Below are 18422 nucleotides of genomic sequence, written 5' to 3'. Positions count from 1 at the left end.
TTTTTTTTCACAAAAAGTATTTTTTCTGGTTTATGTGCATTTAGTATAAAGACACATAAGAACAGCAAATCACTTGTGACATGAATTCTTAAGAATGATGATAAATGGTGTTAGGAATAAGCATATATATTCCACATATGCTTTAATTATTCCTGTTTGTGAATGCATAATCATTAGGATATTGTTTCAGTTTGCTAAAGCTACCAAAATGCAATATACAGAACTGGGTTGGCTTTTACAAAGGGAATGTATTAGGTTATGAATTTATACTTCTAAGACCATGAAAGTATCAAAATGAAGGCATCAAAAGGAAGTTGCCTTCTCTTAGGAAAGGCTATTGGCATCTGGGTTTCTTGGTTCTTCTCTCAAAAAATGTCTCTGGACATTTCCCTCTTAGTTTCTCTGAGCTCTCTCCAAAATGTCTCTGCCTTTTATCCTCTCAAAAAGGACTCCAGCAAGGGGGTCAATATCACCTTGAATGGGTGGGGTCACATTTTCCTGTAAACAACCTAAGCAAAGTTTCCCACCTACAATAGGTCTGCACCTAGAGAGACAGATGAAAAGAACATAGGCTTTCCTGGGATATATAACAGAGTCAAACTGGCACACATATGAAGGTTCCTAGCTTTGTCAACATGCTTTTGGCCCATATTTTATATGACTGGAATGGGGGGGAACAAACTAATAATATAAATGATTGAAGATAACTTCTTTGTTTGTTTTCAGTTTAGTTATTCACTTTGCCTTAATGCTATTAAATATAAAACACGCCCTTGAAGAAGTTTCATTTAGTGTACATAGGATGCTGTGTTTTAATGTCCTTAGCTTTTTTTTATACTAAAATAAGAAAGCATTTTACATTTCTACAAGGATGTGTAAGTTTTAAGTTCATGGAAAGGGAAGACTGTACTACATAGAGGGTTCATTTGTACAGCAGTAAAAGGTCAAGAAGCTAAATGAATATGCCCTCAAGTCTAAAAGTGATAAATGGATCGTGTGAGCAAAAGAGACACTAAGGTATTAAATTTGAAACATGCAGCATTTTGGAGCCTCAGCTGTAGCACACTCTTTGTAAAATGCATTTACCACCTGGCATAGGTTGGGGAATTTTAATGCATTTTAGATATGTAGAGCCTGGCTTGATATGTACAAAATCAGATATGTCAGACTTTAAATGGACATCATTCTAGGAAATAAGCAAAACAAAATGTTATTATAGTCATCACTTGGATAAAAATAAGCAAAAAACCTTTATGTCAATAGATGGAATCAAGGAATCCTTGAATATGCATTATCTTAATATTTCTTATTTTAAAAAATTGATAAATTTTGTTGCATGGTGTTTAAATTAAAAATATTATTTAGATAACTTTGGAGACATTTAATTGTAGATGCATTAAACATAAAATGCTTTAGAATTAATAACATAGAACACTGTATTTAATATTTGAAACTTTGAGTAAAGCAGTGGATCCTCCCACCAGAAAACTGATCATACACACATTGATGCAAAATTTTACTCAAAATTTGATGGAATCACAAACTAATTAAACTATATATTAAACTATATTTGGAACCCAGAATAGGAATTCCCACAAAAATGTAGAAGATTTGCTTAATTTTTTTTATTACAACCAGAATATTGAGCCTAATTTTGATCCAATGAAGAAGATGACTTTGGAGTTTGACTATATTTTGATTGTGAATAATTATCAATATTACTACAATGTGTCCTCTGATACTATAAATTTCGATTGGCTTTTTCCTTTATACTACAAGGGCAATAATATTTCTCCCTTGTATACATGATTTTTTTTTGGTTTTCAAAATATAAAGTTTTAAAAGTCAAGTTAGAAATGTAACATAGATATTTACAGCGTTATAACCTCACTTTGATTCTCTGAATAGAATCATCTGGAAAAATAACTGGAAAGCTGACTTTCCAGGGAAGGGCAGAGAAATAATGAGATTTGACAAGTAGGAGGCTTGTGTTGTGTGCTGGTTTTTCCCTGTGCACTAATGATGATGATGATGAGGAGGAGGAGGAGGAGGAGGAGGATAATTACTATTATTACTATAATCATTATTTTGCTTATAATTACTCAAATTTTATAGGTATCAATATATTCACCCATACAACACAAAATTCCAAGGGTCTATAGTAAATGTAGCTTCTGTATAGACTTTTTTTTTACTTTTTGCATTTGCCTTCATCCTTCTAGGGATTGATTTCTTTCACAAACTCTTCCTTGATTTTTCCCTCCACTCAAAAGTGTTCCTTTTCTCTGGACTTGGGTTGTGTGCATTGGGAGCATACAGTTTGTTATTATTATTTCAGGTGTGCTCCTACAAGATTGCTACCCTTCAAAGCAAGGGTTATGTTTCACTACACTATTTGACACAATTTTGAACACATAGTACTTATTTAGCTGATAAATAGTATCTCTCTTATGATTAAGAGAGACAATTATCTGAATAAACAAAACAGTGAAAATTAGGGTGAAGAAAAAGTTTTCATTAAAAAGAAGCTCATGGTACCTGGGAGTGCCCATGGAGAACCTGGAAGATAACAGACATACTTTTCCTGTGCGTGGACTCCACTTAGTCTAGCTCAATGAATGACATCATCATACACTGATATTCCACACTTGAAACTTAGAAGTCACTCCACCCTGATCTGCTTTACATGATGAATTAGTGATGCTTGAGCAAGAGTCATCAAGGCCACGTAGCCACCTAGTGCCCCTCCAGAAGCTTTGGGGATGACTGCATAGAGGAGTCGTCAGGGGAGCTCTTGGGGGAGGAATTCTGTGGAAAGAAAAACCATATTGAAGCCATCAACCTATGTGGATTTTCTGTAACAAGTTGCAATGAATTTAGCCGTGATATTAATGTGAAGTTTAGTAGAGTCTTTAACAAGAATCCAGTCGGACCAGCTTGATATTTTCAAAGACATACGCATAAGTCTCCAGTGATAAGGAATACTGAAACCAAAATTCAGGATCACCCAAAATATAACATCAAAATCTGGCCTGAAACTCATTGATGATTTACAAAAATATCGTAATGGCTGGAAATAGAGGGAGCTCAATGCTGACAGAGAAGCGTGTCGATGCATTCATTTACATGCACAAAATTGCTTTGTCCCTTGGTTTTCCATCAAACTTAGAGGTTACATCTTCTTACAATATGGAAAACAATCCTGGATCCTGACTTTTCTGGCTCCTTCACAGACATGAAAATGAGCAAAGATGCTGTAACTCAGTAGTTATGTGCAGGTTTGTCATGAAGAGCAGTGAGAGGACTAAAGGTTCTGTGCCTTTGAACCCCACCACTCTTCCTCAAAAACCACATCCAAATAAACAGGCCTGCAATCCGTACACTAAGAAGTTGAGTTGGTACTTAACTGACATCAGATATCTGACTTAATGTAAAATATTACTGTGTTCCAAGCCATACAGCATTTATTTATTTGTTTATTGCCACACACTTTTTGCCAAAAGCTATGCCCAATGCTAGGTCTACTGTATAGATACAGCCCAATATTTACTGAGCTGACAGTATAGTGGAGGACTTGATAATTAGAGCAAAAAGTTAGTGCAATATGGCCTGATGCATATGGAAGGGACACCTGAAGTGCCTGTGTGGTAGAGGTGTTGGTGGTCAGGGAAATCTCCCCAAAGGAAATAAGCAGGAATTAGCCAGGCTATGGATGGTGAGGAAGGTGGAGGAAAGGGGTATGTGGGAAATGTTCTACCCAAAGAATCCATGTTTAAACTTAGAGCATAGAGGACAATGGGAGGAGTGTATGAATTCCTGAGAAATATGACCAAGAAGCAAATAATTAGTGATCATTAAAACACAGGACGCCTACATGAATTAATGCCCACATCAAAAAATTTGCTTGAAACTAGGAAGAAGATGGAATACACTAATATTAGACTCTTGATCTTTGTAACTAGAGATAATCTGATTTGGCAGGAAAGATGAGTAAATGTAGAAATAAGGGCAAAGAAAAGGAATAAAATTAAGCCTTTTCTAATACCTAAAGCCTGTATTTATTCAACTAAGTGCCAATAACATTTCACTTACAAACATGGGATCTTGTTCATAATTACATGAACATCTGATCTACTAGCAAGAAAATGGTAATCTGAGACTTTAAGCTACTCTGATTTTAGTGCTAATGGGGTAAAAACAAAAAAAGTAGCCTAAATCCAACCGTAGTTCTACACAAACATTTGACATAAAGGAACCCAGTCAGCATTTTGTTGTGGGGGGAAAGTAACTCAATGACTCTCAAATTCATGTAGAATGTTAAATGGACAACAGTAGCTAAGAAGATTTTGAAAGAGGTGAATAAGATGGGTTTATGCTACCAGATATATATAAAGTAATACCAAAGTAAGCAACATGACACTAGTATAAAATATATTTAAAAAAATAGAAAATAAAACAAGGATCAGAATTATAAAAATATTATTCATCATCTATGTTTGTACAAAATTTAAGCAAAATAAAATCTAGATATACTTATTTATAGATAAGAATAGAGTTAAACGTATAAATTGAAGTCATAGAAACTGTATATATTATTTAAAAATTGGCAGAATAGCCAACCAAAGAAGTATAAATGGTGAAGAAAATGTGAAAAGTTCAATCAAACGAGTATTCAAAGAAATGTGAATTAAAACAATAGTAAAACATTTTTCTTTTATCACAAAAAAAGATACAGTATCCTAAAGACTATAAATAAAGGAAATTTTCCCTGAAAAATGGTTGTCATTTTCTTAACAAAACTTTCATTAGAAAAATGGCAGTGCCTTCTGCTTATAAGTTCAAAATTATTTGAAAATTGTCATTAACAAGTCTGCTAGTCATCCATAGCTGCACAGAATTTTAGAAGTATGAAAAGTTTCATCTAAAAAAATATGTTGTAGTTAATATGGTACAAATATGGTTTAAATTAGTACTTTAAAAAAATAGAATGTATAAATATTTTACAAATTTATCTCTGATATGTATTAAGATTCAAATATATATATGTATGTTAAGCTATCTTGTAATTAATTCTGGAATATTTAATAATATGTACTTTGTTTAAAGTATCACTAGATATTTTTTTCTGATATGAAACAGTCACAAGTTAGAGTAGATGATGCATAGAAAGTTTTGCTAAATAGTCCATTGGGTAAACAACTTAGTAATTACTTCCCTAGCTGTATGTAGATATTGCATAAGGGTAAATTCCCCTTATTTTACCATATCTTCATATCTTTAAATGTCACTTCTTTATTGTTGGAATATAATTTATTATGTTAGTCCCAATTGATGATTTTACGTTTATAAAATATCTTTGTCTCTGCATTTCTAGAGAAAGTTCCACTTAATTTTTAGGCCTCTTTCATGCAAAAATAACTAGTCTGTCGTGGTTGGCTATTTAAAAATCTAATATGTCTTTCACAAGAGCATTACAAAATATTCTCAGTGGCTTGCAATGTGATTTCCAACAACATAGAAACAACTCAAATGTAATTCAACAGGAGAACAGACACATATATTATGGCCTATTAATATAGAGGATTACCAAAAATTAATGAAAATGGATGAATTACAGCTAAGCACAGCATGGATGAATCTCACAAAGCAAAAGGACAGATGACAAAGAGCACATACATGATTCTATTTGAAAAAAATTAAAATGGCAAAACTAATCTATGGTGTTAGAAGTCATTATAGTATTTACCCTGGTTGGAGTATAGTGACTGGAAGAGGCATCATGTGCTAGTAATATTCTGTTTTTTCATCCAGATGCTGTTTATGCAGGTATGCTTATTTTGTGAAAGTATCATTGAACTTTATATTACGAATTTTGTACTTTTTTGCATGAATATTACATTTCACTAAAAAGTTTCTTTGAAAAAGAATGTATCATCTTTTTTCTACTGAGCAATACTGTTATATGATCACTATGTACTAACCCTATTGCATGTGGAATTAAATCTATACATTTTTATCATTTTTTTCCTTTCTTCAATGATACACTCTCACTGTATTACGATTCTCCTTGAATTTTAAAAAAAATAAACACACATATTAATTGGGTGATGGTTATATTTAGTATGTCCATGAAACTACAGTTTATCTTATCAGTAATGTTTATAAGTTTTTGGTCTATTTTCATATTACATAAGAAGTAACGTGTTTATTCTAATATTCCAATATATTGTTTTCCTATTCGGTATCAAATCCATTTTCAGAAAATTCTGTTAAGTAGTGGCAGTTTCATGTAACAACTTTTTCTAATATTGTTTTTCTAATTGCAGTTTTAAACAGTTGTCAAACAGTAAACATCAGTGTTTTCATGAAGATGAAAATTCAAGTAAATACCCCCTTTTATTAAAAATCATTAAAATGATTATCAGTTTATTCTTTACAAATAATTCCAGAACACTGATTTCTATTCTGCCTTTATTAGTTTTTCTTTTCTATTATAAAAGCACAAATAAATGGCAAAGTTATATTGGGAAAAATACCCTGCGAGATTATACACATAGTATTTTGGCAGTATAAGAATAGTGGATGATGTGTAATAGGATTGCCACTTGGATATTTACCAGTGTTAATAAGCATTTCTGTGGTTAGTATTAAAAAGACTGCTCCATTAAAATGAAGTTATCCAATCCTCTGCAAAGACAGCCTGCTGATTTTTTTTTTTACCCCAATCCTCTGCAAAGACAGACTGCTGATTTTTTTTTTTTTTTTTTACCACATATGTGGAAGAAACTGACACAATTTCTGAAATCTAAGGTGTGTTTGCTAAAGGGAAAGTATTCCCTTAAAGACACTTAAAGAAATTCAACCACATGGGCAAGTCTTGGAACACTAGATGTTGAAGATAGATATTTCCTCTCCATGCTCTTGCCTAAGGTCGTACTTTTCTAACTGCATCTTTTGGATGATATATGGAAGTTCTTTAAGCAATGGTGCATCCATATAGCTAGCCAGCTGCAAATGCATGAAAGGGCAGCTGTTTTAGATGAAAGGGCTTGGAGGAGAAGGGAGAATTTGAGGGCTGCGGAGGGGCTCAGGACTTAACAAACCTGGGCTCTTGTAAGGGTCCACAGAGGAGGGGGCCAGGGGAGAACATAAGGGTCCCAGTCACTTTCCTTTATTGTGACTCCCAAAAAGAGGGGTAAGACTCTCCTGTCTATACCAGGGATTAGCAGCATTAAACTATACAATGCAAAAGCAGAAGAGACAAGGGCTGTTTGGAGAAGCTGAGGGCAGTTCATGTCATCCAAGCCAAATGGAGGTATCTGCCCTGCTAGTAAAGTATACAGCATAAAGGGCAGAAATGGAACTGACCGTTTGGAGAAGCTGAGGGCAGCTGTTATCATCCAAACAATATGGGTGGTGCATGCCTTAGTAGTTGTGATTAGAGACAGGGCTAGCAGGGATGGTCACTCAAAAGGAGAATTTATGATTACCAAAATGATAAGTCACCAAATGTAATTTCTTTTATGTCAGCCTAACAAAGCATGCCATCTGTTGGGGATTACATCATGTCCTCCCCTAAAGGCATTTCAGCTCCCAACTTCTGGTCCTGTGAACTTGTAAATAGAACCTTCCATTTGTAAATAGAACCTTTTAAAATGTTATTAGTTAACGTGTGCCCAAACTGAATGATGGCTGACTTTAATCCAACATGGCTGAAGTCCATGTTGGACTTTGCTTATAAGCAAAGGTAATTGGACAGAGAAGAATTGGATGGAGAAACCAGACGTTGCAAGTCAACAGCACCTAGAAGAGAAAGGACAAGCCACCATTGTGTGCTCTGCCATGCGATGGAAAAGCCAAGGAACCCCAAAGACCGCCAGCCAAACGGAAGATACCAACCCTGTGAGGAAGTAAGCTTTTTTGCCTCTGAAATCGTAAACCAACTCATTGTATGGTATTTGTTTAAGCAGCAGGGAAGCTAAAACCTTGTCTTTCTAAACCAGGCAACCTTGAGATTCTGAAGAATTTAAGATATTCTTTGCCTGTCCTCCCTCCTAGCCTTTCTTTAGGAACTGATTAAAATGCTTTGCTTAGCTTATTAAGACAAAATTTTCCCTGGGTTACCACAGCTCTGAAATAAGATCCTCTGTTGTGGTTATATTATGCCAAAGCTTCTAATTGAAGATGACGTTCCAAAGGGCTGTGGTTTCTGTGCTGCTTTACTTATTTCCTTCCTCCTGTACCTGAGATTTATCATTCAAAACAGGATTTCTTCCAAATGGAAGGAGCACTTTTTTTCTGGCAGGAGACTTTAATATATGAATTCAGATTACCAGGGGTGCAGAATAAGTTACTCTAAAACAAGTGACTCTGTTCAAATTAGGTTAAAGTTTCCTACCCCTTGTTGTAATATTGTCTTTAGAGTCCATCCATGCATGAAGAAAATGAACTGAAAATTTCAAAATGACTTATCAGTTAAATTTGAATTTATTGTTAAAATAAATCCAGGCGAATGATTCATTCATTCTCTCACTTTCTCTTTCTGCCTGCCTTTCTGTCTCTATCCCTTCTCCCAACCCCCGCCATGAGTCTTTAAAAAGAAATCTGTAATGCTGAAATTTCTGTGCCAAGGTTGATGGTAGAGCAGCTCAGACGTGAGAGGTATCACTTATGTCATGAAATTGTATAAGAGATCTGCGGGGGCATGCACTGATATATTAGCTTAGAACATGGAAAAGTAAATTGAAAAAGAAAAATTCAGAAGTAATGAAGCCTGATAATGTTGTCAAAGCAACGGCCAGTTTTAAAGGGCATATTTCTCTTTGTCCATGAACTATTATAAAACAGAAACTGTGTATGTAACAATACATTATTTTCCTTATAAGATTTTCATTAGATTGTGCCACCCAAACTAGAGCAAATGACTTATAAAATGACATTTATACAGATAATCTTTGCAAATCAGATAGAGCACTTTTTTTGGTAGCTCACATCTAGGTATGGAATCATCTAAGTATATATTAAGAAACCAATATCTATTAACTTGAAACTGCTAGCATGCAGTCACTTGAAATGCACTCAAACTTATATTTGGTAGTAGCTATGAGCAACAGGTTTTTCATTTTAGTCTAGGGCGATTCTGCTTTCTGTTTTGGTAGATTTCTTTCCACATCACTCCATTGACATCATTAAAACTTCTGCATTAGAGATCTGACATTTAATTTTACTAGCAGGAGTTGGTTTTAGATATAAACCATTGAAAAGGCTCATCATTTCTATTCCCTTACAAACTTGCTGTAAGTAGTCTACACATTTTCCTTACCACAGAGTTAGAATTGTTACAGCAGCTGTTGTGTGAATGTTTCATTTTGAACCAAAAAAAATAAAAAAGTAAGATTTAAATATCGCAGATTGTTATAATGATTTTTAAAAATTGTATTTATTAAGTGGTATTTCTAAAACATTTCTCAATGATGGTAGATTAATTATGCCCCTTGGGTATTTTGGTTCAAGTAAATTAGAAGTGATTGATGTTCTCACTGAAGAAAATAACTATAAGGAAAATGCAGTGATTTCTTTTCTTCTTGTTAATGAATATTTTAAAGATCTCTAATTTATGACTGGAAATGTAGACATTCTGCAATTAGTTGACATGCTAAATAACATGGCTACTGTTTTATAGTGGTGGTAATTTGCCATGTGAATCAGTATGTAGAAAGAAAAGTGGTCTGTTATTAAAAATAGAGATTGATAATAGTTTATTCTTAGCAATTATCTGTGATTGTAAGAAATTTCATTTATTATTTTATTTCTAATGGTTAAGCAAGGTCTATAAATTGCTATGTAACATATCATATCACTTAGGTGTCCTTTCATGTGTAAGCATTCAAGATGGTTTTTATTTTTACTAAATTAGTAAATGTATGAATATTAACTTACAAATTTTTTTGTATAATAGTTATTTATACAACATAATAACATTAAAGTAATACTGTTATCACACAAGCTTATTTATCAATAGTTTGATATTGTGACTTTTTTAAAACTCACCTATTTTATAGTGTTTGAAATAATAAAATGAAATAATGTCTTTAGAGCATGTATCACATATTGTGAAAACTGAGATACATTTACAAAGACAAGATTGATCATAGCTTATGTTTAGATGTCACTATACATTGCAACAAAGCGCCCACTTTCTGTAGTACAAGAGAAGTTTTATTTCAGGAAAATAATCTAAAGGGTACTACTTCTATCTTAGTTGTGAACTTGTCAAGAATTGTGAAGGGTCTGAGGTCTACCCTAATTTCCAATTTATGAGGTAGCCTGTCATGGTTTATGAATGGTAACATAAGATATGAAATTCCTGGGACAAAAGCGAAGGACAGAATTACTGAAAAAAGTCATAGAATATCAGCATTTTCTCATATTTGTTCCCAAGTTCCAATCCCCACACGGTGGCTAGAAGAGGGTCAAGAGGTGTAATTATACCACTGGGTTGCATTATAGGAGAGGGATCCTGTGATGGGATTTTATAATAGGCAATAAGCATGCCGTCCCTTAGCTCCAGAGGAAGACATTATATTTACTGTACTGGACAATAAGCATACCTGCCATTTGCTCCAGATGGAGAAACTTACTCTATGTTCCAGTGCTGTTCATTTACAAACATCACTCAAAAGAAAATCCAGAAGAAAATGGCAATGAGTGTTTCCCTTGCACGGCATGCAGAAACATGAGAAACCCATAGAGAATTGTCTCTCACAGAACCCATTCAAGTACAGCATGGAGCTCATCTTTTTTTACTAGGTTATAGCAGTTTGTGCCAATCACTTCAACAACAGGGGTCTAAAAACGGAAGAATCTAAGGAATAAAAGAGGAGGATTGAATTATGTGTATCCATTTAATCAGTTGTTATATAAGTTTCCATTTAGAAAGTTTTTAAGTCAAGTGTTGCTGTTAAAAGGCTACTATTCAGGGCGGGCAGTAGTGGCTCAGTAGCAAGAATTCTCACCTGCTGAGCTGGAGACCCAGGTTCGATTCCCAGAGCCTACCCATGTCAAAAAAAAAGGCTACTATTCAGAGTGTAATGTCTACTCAGAAAGCCTTGGAGGGGATTCATTGTTTCCCATACATTTTTAGGTTACTAGACATGAAGAATTAAGCACAGAGGAATAAAAAATGAGACAACAAAGTTTGCAGAAAATATGTCAGTATAGTTCTGAAGTTAATTTTTTTGCCTTTATTGAATTTATAAAAATTCTCTTATCTAATATTTAGATAAGTTCTTGTGATCTAATTAAAAGAATGGTATTTGTGGCAGAGAATTTGAAAGCGATGTTTAGTTTTAATAAATAATTAACCACTGAACTAAATATTGTACCATTTTTCCAATGTCATATTAAAATTAAAACACTGAACCAAACAACATAGCAGGTAAGAGATGTTTTTCATTTCAAGCAGGAAACATTTGAAATGATTTTGTGATTTACCCAATTCTCCAGAGGATTGCCTGATCACTCAAAATATAGTTAATTCTTGAGAACCATCTTTGGCAACCAAAGCAATGTTTGTTTTCCCATCTGGTCATAGCAATGAACCAAAAGGCATCCCACCCACCTCCCCTTATGTAAAGCCCTAGCTAAATTTTACTTCTAGGAAGACAATGTATTGAACTTAATGTTTTACTTAGGTTTAATTTTTAATATTAAATCAATATGAACCATATAACTTTTCTTTTTTATCCATTAGCAGCATTTATAAATGGTTTATTCAAATAAAGCCTTAATCTTTAAAGAAGCTCTTGAAGCAATATGAGATTTAGGGACCATCTTTTTTGAATAAAGCAGTGTAATAATATGACTGCTGAATGAATAAAACTGTCTCTTCATAGCACTTTGTCTAAAAAGCCTTTGGTTTGAATTAAGATTGATAAACATATGTATCAATGTTTATCAAAACATATTTATCAATCTTTTTTATTCATATATTCATATGCTTTTCTTTTTTTCTCTTTTACATCACACTGAACTTTTATTTTGTAAAGGTCATTCTTCATTAATAAAAAATACAGTTAATAACAACAGCAACCAATTAATTTTTCTGATTGTTAGGTTATAATATTTTGCTGTATAGTGTTTATATAATCAGTATGGTTATAGTTTTTTTTTTTCTGTAGCCAAGAGTTGACAAAATAACAGAATGATGTGACAATGGTCTGTGTGGCATAATGCAACTTACGAATTAATGAGTATGTAAAAGTAATGACAACAGTGCTCGTTTTGGCAGCATATATACTACACTTGAAATGAGGCAAAGAAGATTAGCCTGGCCCCTGTGCAAAAATGACACGCAAATTCGTAAGCCATTAAAGAAAAAAAAAGTAATAATACCATTCATCCATCTGAGACAGTGCTTCTGAGGACTTTTTTGGCTCATTTATAGTGCAAATAAATGAACATATTCTTTCTTCTAATTTAATGGTGCTCTACATTTGGAGTCCAAAAACCTGCATTAAAATGTTGTCTTTAGTATGTGCTATATGCAGTTATTTAAGTATCTAAACCTTAACTTTTCTCTCTCTAAAGTGTGATTAACAATACCTAATTCATAGGTTTTATTTCTCAAATAAGGTTGTATGTCTAAAAGTACTTGTTACGTGGTGGTTGCTTAATAAATATCTGATATATATGTTATTTTTTATTTGACTTTGGGTTTCACAGAATGATAGTATCTTAAATTTGGAAAAAAAAAAACTTGGTGTTCTAGTCTTAAGTCAGTAATTTTACAGGTATGAGATTGAAGACTCCTTCTCTCTTTAACCCCCAATCCCTACTCAAAATTAAAGGAAATACGTCAAAATATTATGAAACTAATTTCCATAACTTTTTCATAAACAAGGAATCTGAACAAAAAAGACACTTACTCAATGTCAAGTAGGTAGCACAAGACAAAAGTGGTTGTCACATTCAAATCTGTCTGGATCTAAAGTCCAGTGAGTTTCCATCACACTGTTTTGTCACTTTGGTGATTTTCCTAACATGATACAGCTACTTAGCAATATCTATGGGATTAGACATCTGCTTCCCACATCAACATTTCAGTCTTTGATTAGGGTTGATAACTGACTATAAGAAAATTTTATTAAAGCGAGAACATTAGATTATTTAATTTAAATTTATTTGTAATTTATTTTCCTGTTATACAAAAGGATTCAAGAAGGTTTTGATTTGAATATACTTTTTTGCTCTGCTTAGAAATGACAGTATTTCAAATTAAATAAGCAAGCAAAACTATGAAAGTATGACTCAAAGAAATTTAGAAAATTGTCAAGATTCCCCATGCTTTTACTCCTTCAGCATTTTTCTACTCTTCATTTAATTGAAGGAATTTTGCAACATTTAATGCACAAAAAGAATTTTATAATTATGAATCATAACTTCTCTGAAATGGGAATTTTTAATTGTTAACTTTCATTTGAAATAAAATTAAACTTAGCAAATCTTACCTAAGAATGAAGAGTAATTAATAATAACATTGCACAATATCTTTCAGAAATCAAAGAGAACATTTCTCAATTTGATTCATGAAGCAACATAACTCTGATATATAAATATGACAAGGATGTGACAAGAAGAAAATTACACTCTCTTATCTTTCCTGAACATAGATGTAAAAATCCTTAAAATTATGAATTTGTACCCAGTAATATTTTAAAAGGATTGTAAGTTGTGATGAAGTATTGTTTATCCCAGGAAAGCAAGGTTGGTGTAATGTTTGAAAATGAATTAATTTATCACTTTAACAGAAAAAAAACAGGAAAAGTGTTTTAGCTCAGTAGATGCATGCATTACTTTGCTAAGCTGCCAGAAAGCAATATACCAGAAATGGAACAGCTTTTAAAAAGGGAATTTAATAATTTATGAGTTTACAGTTCTAAGGAAATGGAAGTGTGCAGATTAAGGAACCAACAAGAGGTTACGCCACTCAGGAAAGGCTGCTGGCTTGTCTAAACACACGGGAAGGCACGTGGCTGATATCTGTTGGTTCCTTACCCCTGGGCTTCTTGCATTCAGCCTCTGTTCCTGTGGGGATTCCCCACTTTTTTTCTTTGGGGCTGGCTTTCATCACTTGGCTACCCTTGGCTCTCTCCTGGGACACCACATGGCAACGTCTGCTGGGCTCCAAGCATCTCCAAACATCAGTGTCTCCGTTCTCCAAGTCTCAGCATCAGAGTCTGCTCTGAACTCACTCCAAAATATTTTCTCTTTTAAAGAACTACAGTAAACTAATCAATACCCACCTGGAATTGGTAGAGTCACATCTCCATCTAATAAAAGTTCACACCCATAAATGGGCATGCCTCATCCTTGTGGAGATAATCTAATCAAAAGTTTCCACCCAACACTATTGAATCAGGATTTGAAGAAATGGCTGCTCCCACAAGATTGAACAAGGACTAAAACATGGCTTTTCTGGGGTACATAATACTTTCAGACTGGCACAATGTAGAAAACGCACATGACAGAATTGCAATACCTGTGCATACATTAAAAATGTAGGAAATGGATGCTCTTCCACACTATTTTGAAGGGCATCTTTAAGAATCTACAGCTAGCTAATATTAAATTTAAAGGTGAAATAATGAAAAATGTCCCCTAAGATTGGGAACAAGAAAAGGTCTTCTTGTGCTGGAATTCTCAACATTGCTGGGATTCATAAACAGTGTAATTTAGCAGGAAAAAGAAATTAAAAAAAAAATAAAGATTGGAAGAAAAAAAGTAAAATGGTCATCATTCGAGAAAAACCTAGTTGTGGTTTTAAAATTCTTAGGAAATACCTAAAACAATTGCTGAAGGTTACAGGATAGATGGTCAATATATTTTACAAATAAGTTAAAACCCACACATATCACTAGAGCATATACAGTATATTGGGAATAAGCAAAACAATTTTGTTAAAGAAGGAAATAAACATTGAAGATATATACAACCTGGCTTCTAGATTTCTATAAGGCTATTGTAATCAAGATATGTATTATTAAGGATAAATAATGAAACATTGTAATAGCGTTCATGAATTTACTTACACATATATAGATAATTTTTTAAGCCACTGAAGCAGTTCAATAGAGAAAGGGAAATCTTTTTAATAAATAGTTTTCAAATTACTGAATAGCCACATAAAATATATGAGTTTTAGCCTCCTGTTTCATTTCACAAATAAATTAATTCAAGATAGAATATAGACTTAATCCTAAAAGCACAAAACCATAAACCTTCAGTAAAAAGGAAAAAATCTTCTCAACTTTTAGGGTAGGCAAAAGTTTCATAGATAGAAAACAGAAAGCCAACCATGAAAAAACTAACATTTTTGCTTATGAAAATAATTAAGAATATTAATAAGTAATTCATAGATGGGGAGAAAATACTTAATATTTAATAACTGTAAAAGGATACTTACCCAAAATGTTTAATGAATGTCCATGAAACAATAAGAAAAATATCTGGAACCTAATAAAAAATGGGCAGAAGACTTGCCTAGTTACCTCACTATGAACACCAAAAATATGCTGAAGTTATTATCATTAGAGAAATGCAAATTAAAACTATAATGAGACACATTTCACATCCACTAGAATGGTTTTTAAATACACACACACACACACCCTCACACACACAGACTGGCAATTCCAGAAGTCAACCAGCTATATGAAATAATGGGGATTCTCATATGTTTTTTATGGATGTGTAAAATGATAGAACCAGTTCAGAGAAATGTACGACAGTTTCTTTTAAAGTTAAATTTCAGATGTTCTATGGCTAAGAATCCCACCCAAGAGAAATGAAAACATATGCCCCCCAAAAGACATGTGCCAAACTATTCATAACAGACTCATTCATTTTACCCCATAACTTGAATAGTTCAAATGTCCTCAACCATACAATAGGAAATAAATTTTGTGGTATTTATGTAATAAAATAGAACACAGGGGAAAAAAGAGCAACATATACTGTTATAGGCAAAAATGTAGATGAATTTTTTAAAAGTTATATCAAACTGAGAAAGTCAGACACAAAAGAGTATGTATGTATGTGTTTATATTTATACATATATGTACATACATATATAAATATTTCCATTTATATGAAGTTCAAAATTAGCAAAACTAATCAGTAATGATTGAAATCAGGCAGTTGAACAGAAGTGGGGAGGTGATAGATTAGAAAGAGGTGTGTGGAAATTTTCCGGGGTGATGGAAAAGTTCTCTATCATGATTCGAGTGGTGGTTACATGGTATTTGAATGAATGACATCCCCACAAAAGGGATGCACAGTTCTCAACCTCTGGTCCTGTAGGTGTTGAATTCATTTGTATAAAGGACCTTTGAAGATATAATTAGTAATTGTAACCAAACAGAATGAGGTAGTATTTGATCAGATATGGCTGAGGTTCTTATAAGCAAAGGAAAATGAATACGGAATAAGAGAAGCCAAAGAAGAGAAGCAAGAAGCTGGAAATCAGTGGAACATGGGAAAAAGGAGATGATGCCTCTGTGTGTACTGTCATGTGACAGAAAAGCCAAGGACCAAGGATCACTGGCAGTCATTCCCAGAATGCCAGTCTCCGGGGGGGAATAACTGCCTGGCGGACATCTCAATTGTAAACTTCTCTTAGCCTCAAAACCTTGAACCACTATATTTCTGTTGTTCAAGCCAACCCATCGTGTTTGTTTTTAGCAGCCAGAAAACTAAATCACATAGGTTTATAATACAATTGTGAAAACCTACCAAATAATACATTTAATATATCATAAATGTAATGGAATCTTAGATTTGTAGAAAGTTTCGACAACATTTAGAACCATTACCAATTTATCTTCCCTCATATTTTACTTCATACTGAGATTATAGTGAAAATATGTTCTTAGCCATATTCGTAAATATATTCCTAAAAGTATTGCTTGTTTTAGTTGAAAATCTGGCAAATAATTTTTAGATAGTGTAAGATAATATTGTATGAAGTTTAATATAGAATGCACATTTGCCACTGACTTATTTATATTATAAAAATTATATTCCAATCAATATTTCTTATTAGTTAAATCAGTTATACAGAGAAAGATATTTAAAAATCTATTCTTTACCAGTTGAAACAAAACAGAGAGAATTATGTTTGGATCTTGAGGTTGTGCTGAAGCTACTTCCAAGCAGTTCATAGAATGTAAGACTTCAAAGATTCAGTCTTGGGGTTAAGAATCAGTGATTTCAATGCTTAAGAAATGATAGATCATGCCATGAGACTGGAACATAAAGTTGAGGCTGAATAACTGCAATTTTTCAAGTGTATTTTGTATTTATCAGAAAGTTTCATAGTTGTTCCATAACATTTCCTCCACTTGATCTCCTTTTAAAATGCTCCTTTTAAACTTCTGGCTAGAATTACAAGTGATATCTTCTATTGTGTACAGTGGCAGCACTCAGGCCAAACAAAAATAAAATGAAAATCTTTTCCCTTCCTTTTCCTTCCTGTCTATTTTCTAAGTACTTATTTTTTTGTTATGCTTAAAAAGTTCATTATTTCCTCAAAAGTAAAGTTTGTCTATCTTTTTATATTGGTTTTATGTGTGAAAGATAGGAATGTTTGAAATTAGGAGGAGGAGGATTTATAATGTTGCAAAGGAAGCACTGTCCAGTCTCTACAGAACTTCCTGCAAACAGACCCTTATGCACTTTTCAGAGTAAATTTTTATATATCTTAATATTTGTATAGAATGAATAGAGAGCAATTTTCTAAAAGATAGCCTTGAAGACTGAAATGTTTTTTTTTTTTTCCTTCTGTTTTTGGAACTTCAGTGAGACCAACTGGGAGAGAATATTTGGATTGAAAAACATTATACAAGTGAAATATAATTTTTAAATTATAAAATACATTTTTGTCCTTGCATTTTCTTCCCTTTCTGACCTACTTTGTGATTATCATAAATGAATTATTAGCAGACACTTCTGACACCAGTCTGTTCTGTTTGCTTCATAGTTCAAGTAATTAATTACTAAAGCAGGCTTCATTGCCTTACAAATTGGTTAAATGTTTGTACAGTTCAAAAATAGAAATATTTTATATTAAGGCATCATCTGAGATCTGTTTATAAATGAGTCATAACATTAATTATATTGCTTTTTCATGATGGGAGAGTTAGGGGTCATTTTCAATTTATACATATACAGAGTTTGGTAATATGAAAAAAACAAACCCAGAAGAAAGATCAGTAATAATTTTCCCCGTGGTGCAAAATATCCGTAAAACAACTATCTTGCACTTGATAAGAAATTTAGTAGAAAATCAATTCCAGTCTTTTTAGATGAAACTTTTCTCCTTTCTGGATAAACTTATTTTTTTTGTATGCTGTATGGCGGGGTCA

General features: G+C 33.1%; 1 protein-coding gene and 1 non-coding gene across 4 annotated transcripts in view; both read left to right on the top strand.

Moving 5' to 3' along the window:
* Nucleotides 1-18422, top strand: part of GRID2 (glutamate ionotropic receptor delta type subunit 2) — a 1588850-nt gene that overhangs the window by 602268 nt on the left and 968160 nt on the right. The window lies entirely within an intron of this gene.
* Nucleotides 12274-12380, top strand: LOC143668612 (U6 spliceosomal RNA). Its single transcript, XR_013168480.1, has one exon. It is a non-coding gene; the product is annotated as a U6 spliceosomal RNA (small nuclear RNA).

Source organism: Tamandua tetradactyla, chromosome 24 (assembly GCF_023851605.1).
Source record: "Tamandua tetradactyla isolate mTamTet1 chromosome 24, mTamTet1.pri, whole genome shotgun sequence".
Classification (NCBI taxonomy): Eukaryota; Metazoa; Chordata; class Mammalia; order Pilosa; family Myrmecophagidae; genus Tamandua; species Tamandua tetradactyla.
Note: the sequence above shows the minus strand (reverse complement) of the source record. Positions and strands in the feature narration are given on the sequence as shown.